This window comes from Magnolia sinica, chromosome 10, assembly GCF_029962835.1.
Source record: "Magnolia sinica isolate HGM2019 chromosome 10, MsV1, whole genome shotgun sequence".
Classification (NCBI taxonomy): Eukaryota; Viridiplantae; Streptophyta; class Magnoliopsida; order Magnoliales; family Magnoliaceae; genus Magnolia; species Magnolia sinica.
The window spans coordinates 81,191,214-81,212,861 of NC_080582.1; positions in this window are offsets into that span (position 1 = coordinate 81,191,214).

Here is a 21,648-nt window from a genome sequence, read left to right on the forward strand (position 1 = left end):
TTGAGGTACTCTCTAGACAGCTATGTCCTCATTGTGAATGCAGGGAATGTGAATACAACTTCGTCATTTACTTGCGATGGAAATGAATTTTCGCAATTCAATTCCATTGTGCGTCCAAACATATCCTGTTGTAGATATCTCAATTGCACTCTTATTCCTTGCAACATCCAAATCATGGTATGGGCCACAGATTTGCATGTTTAAGGAACACCATTCTTTGGCTTTTCATTTACTGCTTTTCAAGAGGTATTATATAATGCGAGGGCCGGAAAGTTTATATGCCACTGTTGGGCTTTTGATTCGTATATGTTTGCCATGGTTCAGTGATTCAGACTCTGGGCCCCACATTGGATGGTCAGTGCACCAAAATCTCCCAGATGGATTTTTTTTCTTCTAATCCTTCCATAGGTGGCTGATGAGTATGCGGTTAAGAAAGAAAATGCAACAATGGTTCAGATTCAATGAGGGGGCATGTTCTACGGGTAGGATCTCCAAATTTGGGAGATATTTGGTGTATGTGCTGACCACGGTCTGGCCCATCATATCAACAGTCTGGATCACTGAAACATGGACCTCAGTTGTACAGACAGAAGACCCGAACGTGGTGCGGAAACTACTGGCTGAGCATTGTCTGATACCTACTTCAAGTGGGACAGATTTTGATGAATGGTTGGAAACTCTTAACTTCATGGATGGTTTTTTTCTAGGGGAATGATCACATACATGGGAACTTATGGTATGGTAATTCAAATGCTATTGAGCTGTATGGGCCCCACCTTTGATGCTCATGTGGAATCCAAACTGTCTGGTGTGCCTCATTTTCACTGCAGAGAGCAATGTAAAAAACTCATTTGGGACACACTACAGGCCGCGATGTACTATCATGCCTAAAACATATGTATTCACTTCCTTCCAGCCATATTCACTAGAGGATGACTAATAGAGCTATCCTCCATTTCTTGGATCCAAGGATACCTCCCCATTGAAATGCTTGCAGCGAAAAAGATCTTCAAATGAGGACGGCATCACCCAGCTGATCCTCGCCAATCTAAAGATTTTGGACGAAACAATGGAGGAGAAGTGGATGAACATTTAGTCAATGGACTCTTCAACACTAAGGCCATAGCAGGCAAGCATTGGGCCTTTATGCAAATTATCAATCGTGAGGATTGTATTCCTCCCAGCCAACTAAGTGAAGGCAGCAACTTTCGGAGCGACTAGGATTAGGACGGACAGCTACAGATATAACAACCTTGCTGAGAAAGCCCTTGATTTGCAAAAACACCACACCATCTAATCTTTCTCCCCTGGAACCAGTGACACTTTTGCAGTTGAGAGAGGACTGGTAATTCACCCAACTTCAAATCATCTAGCTCCCTACAGCAAGGAGGCAACCAGACTCCCCCTTCTCCTGAGAAGAAAGCAGTTGTCTATAGGAATGTTAGCCTCTGGGTAGAGGGGAGCAATGGAGGGAAAAGACTGCTAAAGAGGGGAATCCCCAATCCAAACTAAATGTGAAGGCTTGGAACTCGGTTCGATTCATCCACTTCCAATAAGACTGGGCAATAGTCTGAGACTAGTTTAAAGAACCCAAATCGACGAGAGAAGGGGAATAATTGCAACCAATCAAGAGACAAAGAACCTATCCAAAAGGGATATAGCTAGTGAAGCTTGTCCATTAGACCATGTGAACCTCACCCCACCCATAGAAATGTCTACTAAGTTGCGCTTAAGAACCCAAGAAGCAAAATTACGCATACTAGCAGATGCTTGAACCCCACACAACTTTTCTTAGACAAAATGAACCGTGTTAAAATCCCAACCAACACACCAAAGAAGACACTATCTTATTTGGAACATGGGCTAGCCGGCCGGGAAGTTCGATTCCTCCCAAAAAATGAAAATCCCATAAAGACGAGTACCCCAATGCTTCTGCAGGTGAAAAACTCTTTATGAGGTTCGATTCCTCCCAAAAAAATGAAAATCCCATGAAGACGAGTACCTCAATGATTCTGCAAGTGAAAAACTCTTTATGGGGTTCAATTCCTCCCAAAAAATAAAAATCCTGTAAAGTCAAGTACCTCAATACTTCTACAATGAAAAACTCTCTATGATGGGAGAATGTTCTAAATTGAGAACATTCATAAGTCCTTTCCAAACCCTTGGAACTCAATCCATGAAACCGAAGATAACACATTAGGGCCATAGACTCCTAGGAAGGCCCATGTAATGCCCGAAATCTCGCGAAAAAACAACATTCAGAGAGAAAGAACCCACCCAAACATCTTCCTCTCTCCAAATAGAGAAATTCCCAAGAAAATTATCCTCCTTACCCCAACTGAGCTAAGAGCAACCCAGTCCACAGCTCTATGACCCCAAACGGAACTTAACAAGATAAACTCTCAAACTTGTGGGGCCCTTCACTGATGGAGCATAGGCAGAGTATCATGCCCATCTAACCATCCGAACCATCTGGTTTTGAATGTTGGGTTTGTATTATTGACCATGCATCTGAACCGTTTATGTCATGGCCACTAATCCAACGTTTGGGAATGTCAGATTGGTGTCACTGTTGAGCCATGCTCCACTCTGCAATCGGGTCTATAACTTTGGACGGTCTGGATTTGCATGCCTATGTGCCATGTGGACCGAGAATGGGTCATCAAATGCTTTAAGGGCTTGTGTTATGACAACAAACGGTGGGGCCCACAGGTTTGACCAGAATGGGAGTGGTGGGGTCCATGGGTGAGGACTGTTTCGTGCATACGGGGGAAAAGATTAGAAAAGATTATGACAAGTCAAAGATAGGTAGGTAGGGGGGGTTTGAAGAGCAATGATCACATGCCTTTGAATGTATGGTAGTATTGTACGATTGGACCTGTGTGGGGCCTACCTTTATATGTGAGTGTCATCCAATCCGTCCATTAGATGCTCCCCATATTAGGCCCTAGGTCCCAAAATCCAGTCTGATCAATAACTCTAGTGGGCCCTACCAAAGGGAATAAAGGGGGACATTGGGGATGGAAACGGCCACCGTAGAATGGTCCAGATGGAGTTTTTGTCCAGCATGTTGTATATATGTCATCCAATCCATTCATCAGATGTGGCCCACCAGGATGAAAGGTCTTACCAAAAATTATGCCATTCCAAGACTCATCTGAGCCACAAGTATCTTGATTATAAGTTGCTCCTTGTGGTGTCTCCCAATTGAGTTTTGGGTAAAGACGATTCTTGGCATGTACGACGAACATGACTAGGCGCACCAGATGCACGGTTTGGATTCCATGTACACATCACAGGTGCGCCCCACACAACTCGAATGAATGGGAATTGCCTGGTTGGTTGGTGGGTGAAGACAATTCATTAGAAGTGCTAGAAAATAGAATGTTGAATGCATTTTTGTTTTATTTTTCAAACTTGTACGGTCACATGTGGACGTTTACATGGTCTTTTTTCAAGCCATGATAGGGAGCAAATCCGTACGTTTGAAGTCGAGGTTGGTGAGAGAGTGAGAGAGAGAGAGAGAGATTCAAAGATGGATGGTTGAGGCTCTTTTCCATGGATCTTCCTTTGAGCTGACCCAGACCAAAATCAAGTCTACAAAGTCATCCTTCTCTCTCTCTCTCTCTCTCTCTCTCTCTCTCTCACATGTTTCGGCTTCTTATGAGAAGTCCAAAGGCTTCTTTCCTAGCGTCTTCCTCAAATGGACAAGAAGCATATGTGGAGCTCTTGGCCCTCTTTCTACTCTCCATCAAGGATTCAAGGTGGGCCCCTAAAAGGGTTCCTTTCATCGTTGCCCAAAAACTTAAAAAAGAAAGAAAGAAAGAAAAAAAAAAAAGGGTCCCGTTCATGGAAGCGGATTGTCTTTGACCCGGGCACAGATATTCCTGTGCCCGGGTTGTGTGTGCCCACAGATATGTATGTGACAAATCCACTCCGTCCATCTGTTTTAAAGACCACAATAGGATAGGAATCTATAAATCAGGCAGATTCAAAAGTCATGTGAGCCATACCATACGAAACAGTGGGAATTGAATGCCTGGGGTGATAGAAGTTTTGTATCAGGATGATATTTGTGGTTACAGTTTATCTGAGTGGTAATAATACTATGAACGGTTTGGATGACATATAAACATCATGATCAGCTTCAGGAAGGTTTCAACGGTGGATGTCTCCGTTCCCACTGTTTCATTAGTGTGGCCCACTTGAGTTTTGTGTCTGCCTGAATTTTAGTTTCCTGTATTATCGTGGTATTTCAAAATAGATGGACGGAGTGGATTTGTCACATACATCTGCATGGACCCCACACAGCCTTGGGCACATGTTATTTTTTTTGGTGCCCAAGTCACCGGCAATCTGCTTCCCCATTATTCTAGGTTTTTGGACTATGTGGCCGTTTAAGGTGACTTTAAGGTGACGTGGTTGTGTCAAAAGCATCATAGGGTAGAGAGTAAGAAATCCAAGCCCTCAATTTATTTTTTCACATTATCTGATGATAAAAATGCTCCTATGTTATATACTTATATCCGTTCGTAGTATGGCAAGCTCCCATCTCGGATGGTAAAAAGTCCTTCTCAAAATGGAAATGGCTCCACTTAAAATTGAAATTTAGCCCATGCCGATCAAACTACCGTGAACCCATGAAAAGATCTTTTCATTGTTTTTTTTTTAAAGATGTGCGTGACTATCAATTACATTAACTTTGTGCATTAATATTGAACTCTTTTCTTCAGTGTGGTCCATATATAATGAGATTTGACCTCAATCTTGAGCCAATGACATGAAATTGAAACTCCTTGTGAATGAGTTAGATTTACCTTGGGACAATCTAGTGGGCTTCACATTAGATGTGAATAAGTTCGAAATGTTGGGCACTTTCAAACAAGGGCTATTTGACCATTTCTTTCTTCATTCCTTGGTGTTTTTACTATGGATTGCTGATATTCTTACTGTAGATTGCTGATATTCAATGTATATCGTCAACATTCTCTGTGAATCACTGATATTCATTGTGAACCACAAATATTAAGAGTAGACCATTGATATTCTGTAACATCCTGGATTTTCACTGTTTTGGATTTCCAAAATTCCTTTAATTTTTTTTTAATTTAATTAACTTATAATATTACTTATTAACCATTAACACTTAATGTTAATATATACAGGGGTGGTGCCAGTAAAGAACTGCACCAGTCCGATTAATCAGCAATAGGAAGCCAATGAATCTGCCCGATTACTTAAACATCAGGTGTAGTGTAATGTCCCGCTCAACCAGAACAGTGTCCTGGGGTGTTCACGTAGGATTTGCCATATGACCGTTCATTTAAACTACTCGTAGTGAGGTATCATAAATAAATTAAACCAAGATTTGCCCAATTGATTAGGCTAGATGGGTCCTGATAGAACTTGGTGTGGGCCTTCAAGCCAGATGGCTGTTTACACCTAGCGACAGCCCGTGCGGGCTGTACCGCGACGCGGGAAGGTCAGAAAAATCTAAAAATTTAGGGAACCATAGAGCTCACTGGGCTTGTGGACCATCGCGGACCACGGACCCAGTGGACACCCAGAAGTGGGATCTGGCACTGACTAAATGCACCTCACTCATGTTAGGACCGGAATCTGGCGCTCGCAAATGAAGCTGAGATACAAGGCTATCCAGCCGTCGGATCTCTTCTACATTTTCAGAGGAGGTCTAATGAATTTTTCTACACCCATCCACAAACTCTGGGACCCGATCGTGGCACGGTGACTGTTGATCGCGAATCAGACCCGTGCGACCAAACCCCATATCTGATCATTCTCAAATTTTGCATGGCCCTTCATCGGGCCATGGAGCACCAATCCTATAAGTTTCATGGTCAGAGGGCCACCAGAATTGCCCCGGTTATCTAAACAAGCTCTAGACCGCTCATTGGTGGACCACTAGTTTCAAAACTATAGAATAACATCTGTCTCATTGGGCTTGACGTTCATCGTGGGAGTCAGACCTGGGTAGTGTCCAGAACTGCTCAACTTGAGCCGAAGGACGAGTGCATGAGAAGCGCAAATACCCTAAAGAAAGGAATTGGAACTTAAGTGAATTGAGTCATCCACTCTTATGCAAAGTTGAGGATTTCGGACCGTCGGTTTGCGATCAAACTTCATACGTGGAGTAAGGATATTTTCCTGCTCATATCCGTATAGTTGTGGCCCCGATCGACCATCGGTGACCGTAGAACAGATTTCTAATCATATCTGTCGATCGGCGTATCCAAGTGGCGGGCCGATCATGTTCATACATAGATCATCATTAGGGCTAACTATCCTACGGTGTATATCAATATGTATACCCTATAGTGGGCCCTAGATCTTGAAAAGACCCTTCCATAGGTCTAGTATAGTAAAAATCCAACACTTGGGGCCATTTCTACCAAATCTGACATTATAAAAGGGCCTCATTTGGGCTCTCTCTCCCCATACGATTTTGCCCTAGAGAAGGAAAGAGAGAAGAGAGAAAAAGGAGAAGAGAGAGAGGAGAAAGGAGGAGAAAGAGAGAGAGGAAGAAGAGAATGAAGGAGGGTGTTGTTGATGGTGGGGCCCAAAGAAGCTCAACCTTGCAACTCTCTACCCTTTCTCCAAGGAAATCCCTCCACTACAACCACACATTCACTCCGTTGATCGTTTAGGTAAAATCCCTCACCCCTTTTTCTTGAAATCCATGTATTGAGGAGAGATTAGCATGGATTCTAACATACAAATGCTTGCTTTAGGGATTCCGGCCGTTCAACCCCAAAAATCCCCGCTCCTAGGTCGTTCCCAAGCCTCCAACGAATTCGAAGGTGCGGATTATTGATCTTAGGTGGCCTAGCACCAATTCTAGTATGAGATTAATGATTTTGATTGCTTGGATGCCATATTAGGAGAACTAGAGGAACCCTAGGAATTGTATGTTTGTTGCAATAGTATGGAATTGTAGGTTTGACTCCTATGATGATTGTTCTTGTCTCTCACATGATTTTGTGTATGGATTATTATATGTTCATGCCATGTTTGATTTTTCTATGTGTTGTTGCTTCATAGGATGTATGATTCATTACCCTTGTGCATGTGATTTCTTAAGTTGGAGGAAGTGTTAACTTCCTCACCAAACCACACCACACACATACACTTTATTCATTATGTTAATAGTTTGCTTGTTAGAGAAATTTGAATTGTATGTTGAGCAACATGAGAACATGGTGTTGAATATGCTTGATGTTACTTTGGTAATTAGCATGCTATGAGTCCCTATTCTTATCCTTGGGTTGGTCAGGAATTTGAGAAGTGACAGTAGTCCCATCGGTTGGACTATGTTATGGCTAAACCCATGCGTTGGGGCGGGTGTATGCGGGTGGCTGTAGTTCGACTACATGGGTCCCTTGGCCCGATGTCACACGCCTCATGCCCGCCCGACTCCGGTGGTCTAGCCTACTGTCTGACCAACCTTGATTATTAACCCTATTTGCTCACATATGTATGGAACCTGGAACACCCTACAACCATTATAGCTCATCAATAACCCACTTGAAATTTGGTCCACAGCCTCGTGAGCCGGGCATGGTGGAATGAGACACTGTGTCCGAGCTGTCGGCCTATGCTGGGGTACCGCGCCTCCCCATAGTGACCGCGAGCGATCCCTTTCTCATGACACTCCTCATGTGCTTAAAGTCGGGAATGAGGAACTCGACAGGATCACGGACCGCGGAGTCTCGGCCTCACGCATTGGGGGGTCTTGGCCTCGCAACCCGTTTAGGGCATTGATACGTGGGGTGTACTAGATTCCCAAATCTGCTGGATGAATGGACCTAGCTAATCACACGGCCAACATGATCATTGCATCGCACTAGTTAGGGTGGCGACTCGGCAGTCGAGGTCGCACTGAGGGAGTGTTGGCATTGGCGATCGTTAGATGGTGTCGCACGAGGGAGCGTTGTGGTGAGGGCATGCATCATGTCATGCTGCATTCATGTGCATTAATAAGATTACTTAGACGTATGTGATTGTCTGCTTTTCATTAAGATCATATTATAATTGATGCCTGTGATAACTGAAGACTAATAGCACCCACTGAGTTGATCACTCACTCCCACTCTGGGACGGTGTTTTAAAACACCAACCAGACCCATTCATAGATGCAGGTGACTCGGGACTGGAGGAGCCTGGCGAGACGAGCCTGGACAAGGAGGACGAGCTGTCCTGCTTCCAGTTGATGGACGGTTCTCCGCCAGCTTGAGAGGCGGGATTGGATCGCTGAGCAGGGGCTCAACTTTACTCTTTTTGGTCATATTATTCTTTTGTGATTTTGTTAGGTAGCATCTTATGCGACCCATGTATTCCTTTGGACATGTATATATATATATATATTTATATTTGTATTCAGTCTCTTTCATTTCAGTGGACTTGAGTGGATGTACTTCATGTTCCAGGAGATTCCAGGCTGCGCATTTAGACTGGATCGCATATTAATGAAAATTGGCTATAAGTGACCCCGGGAACTCGGGAATCGAGTATATGCACGATCCCCAATTTTCAGGGCTTTACATATTCCCACAGTGAATATCAAAGATCTGCTTTTAATATTAACGGTTCACAGTGAATATCGATAATTTACACTGAATATTGGCGATCCATCATGAAAATATCAACAATCCATAATGAATATAGGTGATATACAGTAAATATTAATGATACACCATAAAACATTCATCCATTACAACGTACTTCATTCTCATAATTCTTCTATTACAAAAATTCATCAGTTACAAAAGTTATTCATTATAACATTCATCTATTTCAAATATTCATTAATTACAACATTCTTCCATTACAAAATTCATCTATTAAAGTATTCTTCCATACCTTTCTCCCTTTCACAAACTCCCACCATTCATACTTAATATATATAAAAAAAACTCAAAAAAAAAAAAACTATAAAAGAAACTAAGAAATGAAAAAGGATCCTCCATTTCACATCCTCTTCCTCTCCCATGAAAAAAACAAAGAAAGAAGGAAATAGCCAAATTGCCCTTGTACAACAAAGGTCCCATGTTTTGAACCAATACACATCTTATGTGGGGCTTGTAAGGTTATCGTGAAGCAAATCCAATCCGTTCACATGTAAAAGATTTTAATTTCATATCATCAGTCTGAGTTTGACGGCAAAACTCATCGCATATTAATCACACCAACGGAAACAATTCATAATTAACATACAACGTTAGTGTAGTTATAGGCCACGAAAACTTCAAATAGAAAACTGAAAAAAAACTATTTTATCGCTTCATGATTGTCTGATAAAATGAATTTTTCAAATCAACCAAGGAAATGCCTGAATTTAAGTTTTAGGTAGGAACCATGTCCTATTTCAAATGAACCTTTCACTTTGCGAGGTGAGAGCCCGCGGTATAAGGAATAATTGTCAGAGGGACATTTTTGTTATCCAAAAATGAAAAAATAAATTCTAAGGTTAGAATTCCTTGTTCTCATGTGGGCTCGTGCCACAACCACGTCACCTTAAAGAAGCCATGTGGACCGAAAACCCCATTAATCCTTGAAAAATGATACATTGCTCATGGAGCACTGTAAATTATCGTGCTCCTAGTTCTACCGAGTCACTTGAACGGTCAGATTGATTGATCAAGATTGTCTACTAGGTTCACAATACATTTCATGAACTATAAGATGGACATTGGTTTTTAATAATCAAGCCATCAACGGGGTGTTTAGGGTTTTCTGATTGAAGTGATTAGTCATAACCACATGTAATTTTTATTGGTTGCGAATAAGTCGTTGATTGGGCCTATTTTCCTTAAATTATCTTGACCGTCCCATTTAAAGACTATCAATTGAACGGTTAGAATTGTCCATTTGATGGGGTGGTTTTTAAATGGTACCTAATGAAACGTATGCTTCACCTAATGAACCGTTCAGATCCATTGATTGTGTTGTCCAGGTGTCCCGATGCAACTAGAAGACTGTCTAAGGAAAGTGAGTTGATATCGAGTAAACTCTCGGAGTTTGATAATCCATACACATGCACTCAAATATATGTACGGTTGGCATATATGGATCTCGATCTAAACCGTCAAGATCTTGTGACCCACTCAAGAGAGGTCATAAATCTAAAATAAGATTGATAGAACGTCTCTAACCTCTTATTAATGGATATTTGTTTGATGAACTTAGTTTCCATTAAACATTCATTAGTTGTACGTAAATATTATACATAGAAATAACTTGATCTTATTTTTCCACAATCCATCCTAAGTAAGGCCCACCACTTGTACGGTTTGATTTGAGTTTACTTTAGGCCAAATGGACAATTCTGAGTGCACGTACATGAACTATCATCGTCCGCCATAGTATCGAGATTTTTCTTTTTTATTTTTTCGTGTGGATACTGTGTGCGTTGACAACAATTTAGCTGATGATCTCATCCCATACAACTCAAATTTAGGCAAACTTATCTATCAATCTGAACCGACCAACTACTGACCGATGGTAAAGAATTTCAGTCATTAGATGTTTTTAACCCTTTGATCTATGGACCTTTTTTGGACCATTGCTCTGAACTTTTTTACTAGCTTCTAGTAGGCTGAGTTTTGGAGTATGGATCATCCAAGATCTGGTCCACTAATCATACAATCTGGACCCTTCACCATGTCAAGCGTCTGTTGGATTAGTGCCGGTTACAAATAGTATCAGACGCACACGGTAACATCTCTCAAGATTCAATCTTCATCCACTTCAGCACGCCTATGGCGATTTGAATGGTTGGATGTTCATGTGGCAAATCGGCCACCTTCTAATTTTCCTAAGCGTTTGGTAGCTATTGGACCACCAACGGACCAACAGACCCGATTTTGGTCTCTCCGCTGCCACAACATGACACGTAGCACTAACGGCTCGTATCATGAAATGCCACGTGTCATGACAGTAGATCCGGACAACGGAGATCTGAACACGTGACATGCAGGGCGTTGTGCTATCTTCCCACGTGATGCCTTTTATTTGAGTATAATCTGCAGAGTAATTTAATATTCTGGCAGAGGACAATGGTTCATACGCGTGCACTCAGTAATTGTACACCTGACATACGTGTAACTCAAGTGTGGGACCCACTTTATACTGTCAAATACGAAATCAGATTCATAGAACGATCGTGATATTTTATTAGTGGACCGTTGCTCTTTTGATGGAGCATTGAACTATCTTTATTAACCGTCCATTAGATGTCTAGTATTCTTCAAGTTGTATGGATATTTAAGTGTATTTTTTTGTTCTATTACCCATTTAAGTTTTGGGGTCCATGATTTGGACGGTTTATTTTAAATCAAGGACGTCTCACTTTTATAATTTGTGAGTGCATGTGTGTGAACTATTACGCGCTGCCGGAGTATTAAAGTTTTCTCTTTGAATTACAGGTCCTACTCGGCAGCAAACGTGCAGTTGATTGTACACATGTTACCGCATATATGGAATTTTAATTTTATGATCCGAACCGTTCATCTGATGAGACCCATAGTGGATTAGTGAAAAAGAGAAAATAATCCAGATGAATGGATCAAAAATCTTCTATTAGTATCGTACAGATCATTAGATGCTGAACCTTAAATGAGTGGCATAGAAATGACTGATAACTACTTAAGGAGACATATAAAAGCGTCCATTGGAAGATGGTACAGCATTTAAAGGGTTAGGATCTTCCAACTTGGAGTTTTCTGGCATATCTTGTCTTTTACAAGTCGAGAAGAGCAATGGTTTGGATCACCCAACCATGGTGCGCGAATATCCTATGATGTTTGACCTTACACCGGTAGGCGGTAGCGTATGACGCTTCATACTCAGGCTCTCAGAAATTGCACACTTGGGGAACGCATTGTCTCCAAGTCATCGGCCCAAATCAGATTGGTTGAGCAAATTCTAACCGGTGATTTATTGGACACTTGTTTGTTGAATTAGGGCCATTGGATGCGCTTTCATTTTTAACCGTCCAATAAATGTCACCAATCCGTTAGTCAGATGATTTAAAAAAAAATTAAAAAAAATGCTATTTTTTGGTTCATGAAACATCATGTGGATCCCGTAATTTGGACAGTTTCACGTCACTTTTATGCCACGAATGCAATTTCTAAGTAATTTTTAAGTGCCCTTGTTTCACATGCCACACTCTGCCAGAGTATAAAAAGATTCTCTTGGTAATAAGGATGGTTGCAGTAGTTGAAGGAATGATGATCGAAGTCATGTGGATCCACCATCAATCACGGCAGGCCATCAGATAAGACTTCGAGGGGCATCTGTTGGTTGAGATGGCTCCAAAACCTGCCTTTATCTCATGATACAGCCGTTTGATTAAATGGGTTCGGATGATAACTGGCATATGATTATGGGCCTCCCTCCTTTTTATTATTATTATTTTTTATTTTTTTAACACACGTACACCCACACAGAGCACTGTACACTCACGCCTAGTGGGATTTCACCACCTATGGGTGCACGAACCCTTGGCCAGGGTAAAAATTAGCATTGTATACTCTTTCGTACTATGCCTTATTTTTTTTCAACGCCGGAAAACTAATGCTACTGGAGGAGATTTTTAGGGTACGGAAATAGGGTTATGAACAAAAATACCCTTGGTCTTTAGGGTAAAGTAGCTGAAAAAAGTGAATGTATTTTTATCGCTATGGGTTCGTCCGTATGGATAGAGGTCTGGTTTAGTTTAGTAGGCTTTGTTCAAGTCGAGTAAAAAAAGGTGGGTGCTCCGTTGGGTCTACCTTCACTTTACCCTTGACCAGGTGTTGAAAATCCTAAGAGTCTACCACTTTTGGGCCTCTCTTGTGTACATACGAGCTTGAGGCTCCATACGTACACGTGGCATGTTCATCAAATCTAAGCCGTACACAAAGTGGGGCGCATTGTAGAGCTTTACACGAGTGGAACTTGAGTCGAGCTTGGCAAAGCTTGGCTCAGCTTGACCAATAGCTAACCCTAGCTTGAAGCCTAAATGACTAGATCGACTCAGTTTGGTCAATAGCTGGTCCATTCAAGCTGAGTTGGAGTTTGTGTGACATTTTCTCAAATACATAAAGAACATTTTAAATTTCTCACAGAATGAAAAGTATTAACAATAGTTTATAATATTTTATCAAACGCTTGACAAACAATATCAAAATTAAGATATGAGGGTAGTTGTATTGTGTAATATTTTTTATATTTGTAATTATTATTATAGTTATTTGTTTCATATATATTCCTTCATCACTACTAGGTATTTTATTTTATTTTATTTTTTCTTTTGTTATTATTATTATGTTTTTTATTTTTTGGGCGGGGGGGGGCCGGGGGGGGGGGATCTGAGTGGAGATACCTTAGTTCAATACTTGAGGTCTTGGTATCAATCCCCAGCAGGGATGACTAACATCGAGTGTGTGTACTACTAGCTAATTCTTCGTGTTCTATCAAGACACTGCTAGCTAATTCTATGTAGAATATATACATCCGAAACAACACTTCATTGATTCATTTCATCAAACAATCAACAAGCATCATCAATATTCAAATAACTTGTCACTAAGCCGATTTGATCCGAGGTGATTCAAGTTGAGGTTCAATCGGAGTTACTTCAACAATTAGAACTCAGCCCAATTTTTGGGGGCTCCAAAAATCAACTCAAATTAGTCTGAACCCAATTTCGGTTCAAGTCAAGCAAGCTTTTTGTGTTTTTGGGTTAGCTTGTTAGTACACACTCCATGTTAGCCACCCCCGCTAGGGATCGGTACCAAGACCTCAAGTGTTCAAACGAGGTATCTCCACTCAGTCTTCCAGTTGATCTATGGACCTCAAGTCGAGCAAGCTGAACGAGCTAACACAGACTCGTCTACAGCTCTACCTGTGGATTGCTAGTGCACTCAAAATCACACTGAGCATCTTTGGTTCAATCTGGCCCGTATACTACTTTCGATTTTGACCAGTCATGATCATGCATTCTTAGTTTTGTTTGGGTAACAAAAATACCTATACAGCCATGTAAACAATTAGAACATCCAAACCGTTTATCATGTGAGACACGGTACAGATGATCCGAACCGTGTATCGTGTAGGTCATACTTGTACAAGAACTACTGGCGCCGTAAAAGACTTGAAATATTTTCAACGGTTCTTGTAAACCCTACTTAAATCTGAACGGCTTGTGATTTTTAACAATTGATATACACGGTTTGTCCCACCTGATACACGGATCAGATTTCGTAAACAAATGTTAGGTTACCACTTACAGCTGCATGTAGGCCTAAAACTTCCTCTTCCCAATTCTACTTGGAGACACCAGATACAACGGTTGTATCGTTAGTTATGAGACTGTCATATCTTCCCACCTCTCATAGATTATCTTAACCGTATAAATGGTGGGACATACCATGATATTCACGTGGGATGAAAATCAGGCCGATTCACTCACTGTACGGCCCATCAAAGTACACTATCATACATCAGCCGTCCATTGATATTGACAATGTATCCCTCTGTTTGCGTGTGTCGGCCTGATTTTCATATCAGCCGACCATCATGGTATGGCCCACCTTCTGTCAAGACATGATATTCTACACACGTGACACGTTGGCCGAAAAAAAAGGAGGCCTGTATCATTAGTTATTATACTGCCGCTAATACCGCCCTGTCCAGTCCGGGGCTCTGTAGGGGCTACCGTTATATATATGTTTTATCCACACCGTTCATCTATTTTGAAATATCATTTTAGTATGTAATAATAAAAATTATGAATATGTGATTATCAAGTGGACCACACCACCCGAAGCAGTGGTTATAATGACACCTACAGTTGAAACCTTCCTAGGGCCCACTGTGATTTTTATTTGGAATCCAACCTGTTCATAAGGTCAAATAAACCTGGATGAAGGGAAAACAAAAATATTAGCTTGATCGATACTTCTGAGTCTCCCAAGAAGTTTTAATGGTTGCCATTTAATCTCCATTTTGTGGTACATATTATATTTTTATTTGTATGATTTTTAACTAATATCATAAAATAATATTTAAAAATTTATGGACGGCATGGATAAAACACATACATCACGGAAGTCCCTACAGATCCCCTGCCTGGACCGAGTCCGTCCAGGCGGGGCCGGACGCAATCTGCGGCCATGAATCTCTCTCAAAGACTCAAAAGCATTGGTGAGTTGTTTATTATACACTAGCGGATTATGGAATATGATACACATCACACGCTCACTATACATTTGACTTCTACATAAAATTAATCCACACCGTCCACTCATGGAATCTATCCTCTTCCTTCTATAAATCAGGATTCTGCAGTGATCTGACGGTCCTAAACATCTAACTTACGGTATCTGTTTGCTTAAGTTTAATAATCACATTAACAGATACCTAAAAATAGGGATCCTGATTTCGACGCTTTGATTTAAGTAACACGTATGCAACATGCACGCGTGTAATACGTGTGAACGGAGATCAAGCATCGTATAGTTCCTCTTTTGGCAAGGGAAGGCGATCCAATTTCAATCAGCTCCTTGTCATTGATGGGAGGGGGGCTATCATCTATCGACGTGAGTTGCCTGTGATCCTCGCGAATACCACGTTCCTATACGCAGAGCTATGTGGAGCCCACCCAGATACCCTCTAGAAATATAATCCGTCCATCAGTTTAGTAAGATTACAATAGGATGGGATTCCAAACATGAGGCAGATGATGTAATCAGGTGGGCCACAGGACAGGAAAAGGTGAGAATGGAAATGCGTACCGTTAAAATGTTAACTGACCACACCATGATATTTATAGGCCATCCAAACTTTTAATATGGTTATAACACTGGGATGAACTGTAGTTATAAGTATCGTACTGATCCAAAACTTCTGTGGCCCCCACAAAGTTTCCAATGGTGGGTGTTCAATCCCAACTGTTTCACTTGGTGTGGTCCACTTGAATTTTAGATCTGTATAAATTTCGACATCCTATACTATTATGAGCTTAAAAAAATGATGGACGGAGTGGATTTATCATGGGAATATCATTGGGCTCCACATAGCTTCCGCTTATAGAAACTTCATGTTGGCGGGTGCACAGGCAAATCGTGCTCATCATCTCTAGAGGTAAAAAAGCTTACTTACTCTGGTGGAGTGTGATGATTCACACGCGTGCACTAAAACACTGTACAGTGTGGATATATATATATATATATATATATATATATATATATATATATAACTCAAAATAAACGGTGCAGATCATGTGGTCCACTGTAGAAAGTCATAAGCACGAAACTACACTCAATAACGTTCTTCCGTTAAATGGACGGTTAAATGAAAAACAATTAGTGGTCGAATTTCAACAAACAAATGTCCATTAATCGGTGAAAAGGATTGCTTAATGAATCTGAATTTTCGGCCACGAGCTATCTAAAGTCTCACCCATGACTAGGACAATTTAATTTGATTTAAACATTTGATAAATGCATCTTTCAGAATGCATGTGTATGAAGTATCATACTCTACCGGAGTATCAAATTACTCCTCCATGCATCCCTACTGTCTTCGGTTTCTACCAAAAAAATGGCGTGGGTGCTACGCATAGGAAGCTGTATCGAACGGAGGAGTCATGTGATACTCAGGCATCGTATGACACTTCATACGTACGCACCCAGAAATTGTACACGTGGCACACTTTAACTAAAGCTACACCGACTAAACTGTGGGACCCACTGTCTCTAAGTCACAATTCCAAAAATAAGATTTGTTGAGTAATGCTAACCTCTGATTAGTGGACACTTGCTTGTTGAAATAGGACCATTGAATCTTTTTCATTTTTAGCCGTCCAATAAATGTCCACCCATCCACAAGTCAGATGATCAGATAAGTGTAATTTACATCCAAATTTGGACAGTTTAAATTGACTCCTTCTAAGTAATATCTAAGTGCCTGTGTATCATCCATCACACTCGGCCAGAGTATGAGTTTTTCTCTTACATTGAATCTATTACCCCAACGCACGTGTTTTTGCATGGGGTGTTTTTGCATCCAAGAGTTCATACAGCAAGGGTCGTTTCCTATCATCGCTTTGAGTTATTTGGTGTGCATGCCACAACCACACGTGAGATATAATTAGATAGATCCAAACCGTCCAAGGTGGGCTATTTTTTGTATGATTTACATATCAAAAAAACCATCACGAATGGATGAAAGTAGCACCTCGATCATCTTCACGGTTCGATTGGAGGGAAGAAAAAAGATCAGCTGTTTAAATTCAATATAAAAATTCAAATTAATTAAATATCACTATATCGTTTTCTACCTGCATTGGCCCATGATTTTAACGGTTCTGATTAAGTCAAAAATGTGCCACATGTTTATAATTTCTGTGTGCCTCTGTATGGATTGTCATACTCTGCCATGTACCAATTTTTATTTCTGTTTGGCTGGAGTTGCTTGCATTTATTTGAATCGCCTATCGACAACGAACCTGTTAGAAAAAGGAGTGTGATTTGGGTTAGCCCTTCTCTAGAATAAGAAGCTTGCAAGCGGTAGAAAAGGAAAGAAATATGACATATGCATGCATTCGTCATCGTACACGTGGCATGCCTGAATCTAGAAATGGTCCACATAATCCACCCTTTGTGGGGCATTCCCCAAATCAAGTTGATTGGGCCAACTTGACCTCTTAAGAATAGACATTTTTGATTGAATATCATCCGTCCATTTGTTGTCCACTAATCTACCGGATCGGATCATTCTTTCGGAGCAATTTTTGGGTTGTGATCCATCTACAAAGGCACCCACGATCTAGACGGTTTAGATTGAGGTAACGAATGCCACGTGTAAAGTATCCAAGTGCATGCATATAGGCCGTTGGATTATGGCAGAGTATCCAATGATTTTCTAATAAAGAAAAGGAGGAAAAGGGTGGCAAGCACTTGGAATGTGATGTGTGGAGGGGGCATAGTCATCCAATCCATCCTTTCTCTCATTCCAAGCCCTTCTCTTCTTAGCTTTTTCAATGATTCTCTCCTTTACAGGGAATATAAACAAGGGTACAGCACCAAATGAGAGAAGTAAAAGAAGAATATAAAAAGAACAATGATTCTTTAGGGTTAGACTATACACTAAAACTCAATGTATAATCAAATCTCTCCCCTCATTGATTTAAAGCCATCCATGTTAAGGGCACAATGGCTAGCTTGGCCTGTCCCTTAAGCTATGACATCCTTGGCTAACTTTATAAGAGACAGTTAAATGATAAGAGGTTTGAAGTAATAGTAATATAAGATTTTTTCAGGCCATACATCCTTTGTTTACTAGAGCTATATAATAGAGTGCTAAGATTGTTGAAATACGGCTTTGAATTCAATAAATATGACATGTGGTATGTTGAATATAAATAATTTAAAAAATATTTTTAGATTGTACATTTTTAACAAGGGCTCACGTGATAACTAAACGAGACAAATTGGTTAAACATAATTAACCCTAATTCAACTTGTCCTGTATGATGAGCCTAGATTATGGGTTTATGCCGAGTCTTTGAACTAAATTGGGCCTATATTGGTTAGATGTGAATGATGGTGAGTAAGTAATAATGACTTCAATATTCACGTGAGTAAAAATGTTAATAAATTTGTATTTTAAAAATAGACTTACCTTAAACTCTAAGCCCTTCTATGATATATGTATTTTATCGACACAACTTATTCAATTTGTTAGATCATTTTAGAGCATGAGCTAAAAAATAAAGCATATTCAAAACTTTTGTAGCCATTGGAAAGTTTTCGATGGAACCTCCCCGAATATTGAACCCCCTATATTTGAAATTCTCCTATTGTGTTTGACTCCCTAGATTCGGAATCAACTTTAATCCAAAAGTAGCAATACATGGTATATTTACAAGGGTTTGAATTTAATTACTAAATCAACTTTAATATATCTAATTAGTGAAAGTATGTAATGTTTGTTACAATATTTATAATAAGCTCGCTGAAATATATACTTTAACAAAAAATGAAGAAATTCTAAGTCTCGGATGGGCCACAAACACAAGATTATGTCCGAGTGACTAACCAACGACTTTTAACCATTGCTTTACATGGACAATGATTGGATGGAGTTGATCATCATATTAAAGTAATTATAGTGATGCAATTGATATTCTAATTGTTTTGGGATATCATTAGTGGGTCATGTGCCCAATAAATAAATAGTCTAGTGACACATCATACACATGCAACTCTTGGAAGGATTTTAGATGTAATTCAAGCCTTTACCTTGGATTTGAAATCTCCTGAATTTGAAACCCCAGTTACTTTATGATGCCAAACAACCAGAGGATTTGAAAACCCTCAAATCCATGGTGCCAAACAATCTCATAGGGCCCGTTTGGGAGCGTGGATTTAAAACCCATTGGATTTGAAATCCTCCTTTTGTGTTTGACACTCTAGATTGGGAATCAACTTTAATCTAAAAGTAACTATACGTGGTATATTTACAAGGGCTTGAATTTAATTACCAAATCAACTTTAATTTCTCTAATTAGTGAACGTATAAAATGTTTGACACAATGGTTGTTATAAGCTTGTTAAAATATATGATTTTTCCAAAAACGATAAAATTCCAAGTCTTAGATGGACTACAAGCACAAAATCATGTTCAAGTGACTAACCAACAATTTTTAACCGTTGATTTACATAAACAATGTTTGGACAGTGCTAATCATCATATTAAAGTAATTATAGTGATGCAATTGATAATTTATTTGTTTTGCGACATCATTAGTAGGCCATGTGCCCAATAGAATAATAGTTCAGTGATACACACACTGACATGCAACTCTTAAAAGGCTTTTAGATGTAATCCAAGCTCCCCCCAACTAGGGGATTTGAAATCCCTTCAAATCCCCTCAAATCCAAGGTGCCAAACAATCTCTTAGACCCTGAGCTAAAAAACAAGATAGATTCAAAATTGCCATAGCCATTGAGAAGTTTTCAATGGGAAGTGTTTAATCCTCATTATTTTCTGTAGTGTCATTGTCTTAGGCTTTGAATCTATTTCATCTTTTAGCTCATGTTTTAAATAGTAATGCCATTTCCATTCATGGGATCCATTGATATCGTGGATTTTAAAGCCATTGAAGTCGCCCATTAGTTTATGGCAAATATTAATGGATAAATGTATTAGCTACCCATAAGAATTAAATTTACACCGAAACTCAGTGTATGCACACAGACATAGTCATTCCTTCCATGTAATCTCATTCGGTGTGTCTGGATGCACGTCGAATCGAAATGCAATTCCCACTCTAGCAATGTGGGAAGAGACTGCTAAATGTCACACGCGTATACAACCCATTCCATCCACACGCAGGTACACGTGCCAATATATAATACGGGTGTGAGATCTGAGCCTTCCATCTGGTTGGAAGTAATGCTTAGATCTCCTATCTCGAAAATTACTCAGTTTCACTCATGAATTAGGCCACAACGTAAAACTGATGGGCAACCATTTGTTTTACACGGTATGGTCCTCTAAAGTCTAAAATTGCTTGATTTTGAGGCCAATAGATCTGAACAATGTCACCCACCTGACCCATTTCTCAGGTCAATCCAGTCCACTCCTTAGGTGGACCACAAGTGGATGAGAGATGTACAATTCAAACAAAGAAGATCAACGGTCTATATTTGACGAATTTAATGAACAGTCCTGATTGATCACGTGTGCAACAGAAAATGAAAAAAGAAAGACACCACGAGGTTAGCTGTATCAGTACACATCAGGAAAAATACAACCGAAAGTAGGGAGAAAATCCAGTTGAAATGCACACATACAGATATAGTCACACATACAAAAGAGGAATTGTACGGTCGCCGACCGAGCATTCAGTTCTGATAAGTAGGGCCCACATTTCAGTGATCCGTTCTGTTCGCTCTCGTGATAGATCCTGCCCATGACACACCTAATGTCAGAAGATCCTGACCGTCAAGATCTGGAATTCCCTTTTTTGTTGTTTTTTTAGTGTTGAACATGGATCGTTCCTATCTTGTTCTTCGTAACCGTCTATTCTTGTATCCAACGGTCGAAATGCTGTCACGATATCTTCTATAGTGGCCCATCTATAGTGAGATGCAACAGATCAATAGATCAACGGTCTAATTTCCACATGTGTGTAAAAGCCAACCCTTGTCTACGAAATGTACCATAAATAACATCAACGACATTAAATCTAGTGCCGCACGACCATACACGTGTCATATCCGTACTTGAAGATGGGATGATACTGATTAAACGATCTTGACCATTCATTTCCGTTTATCAAATTTAAACAGCTGATCATTCCACTTGAACCGTTCATTCCATCCACACAAATCAACGGTTAGGATCTTTCAGTATGATCTCCATCCGAATTCTTCATCTACAATGGGCCCCATGATTTAAAAGGTCCAGATCAAATCCGGAATATCCAAAGTGTAATACGGGTCATACACCACAATCTTTTAAAAGAAAAGGTGGCCAACTATCACCACAATCATCACCGTTGAAAATTCCTCTCTTTGATGAGAGAACCTCCCTATCCCATCGATTTAAAAACCCTAAATCCTCTCGTCTTCTCCA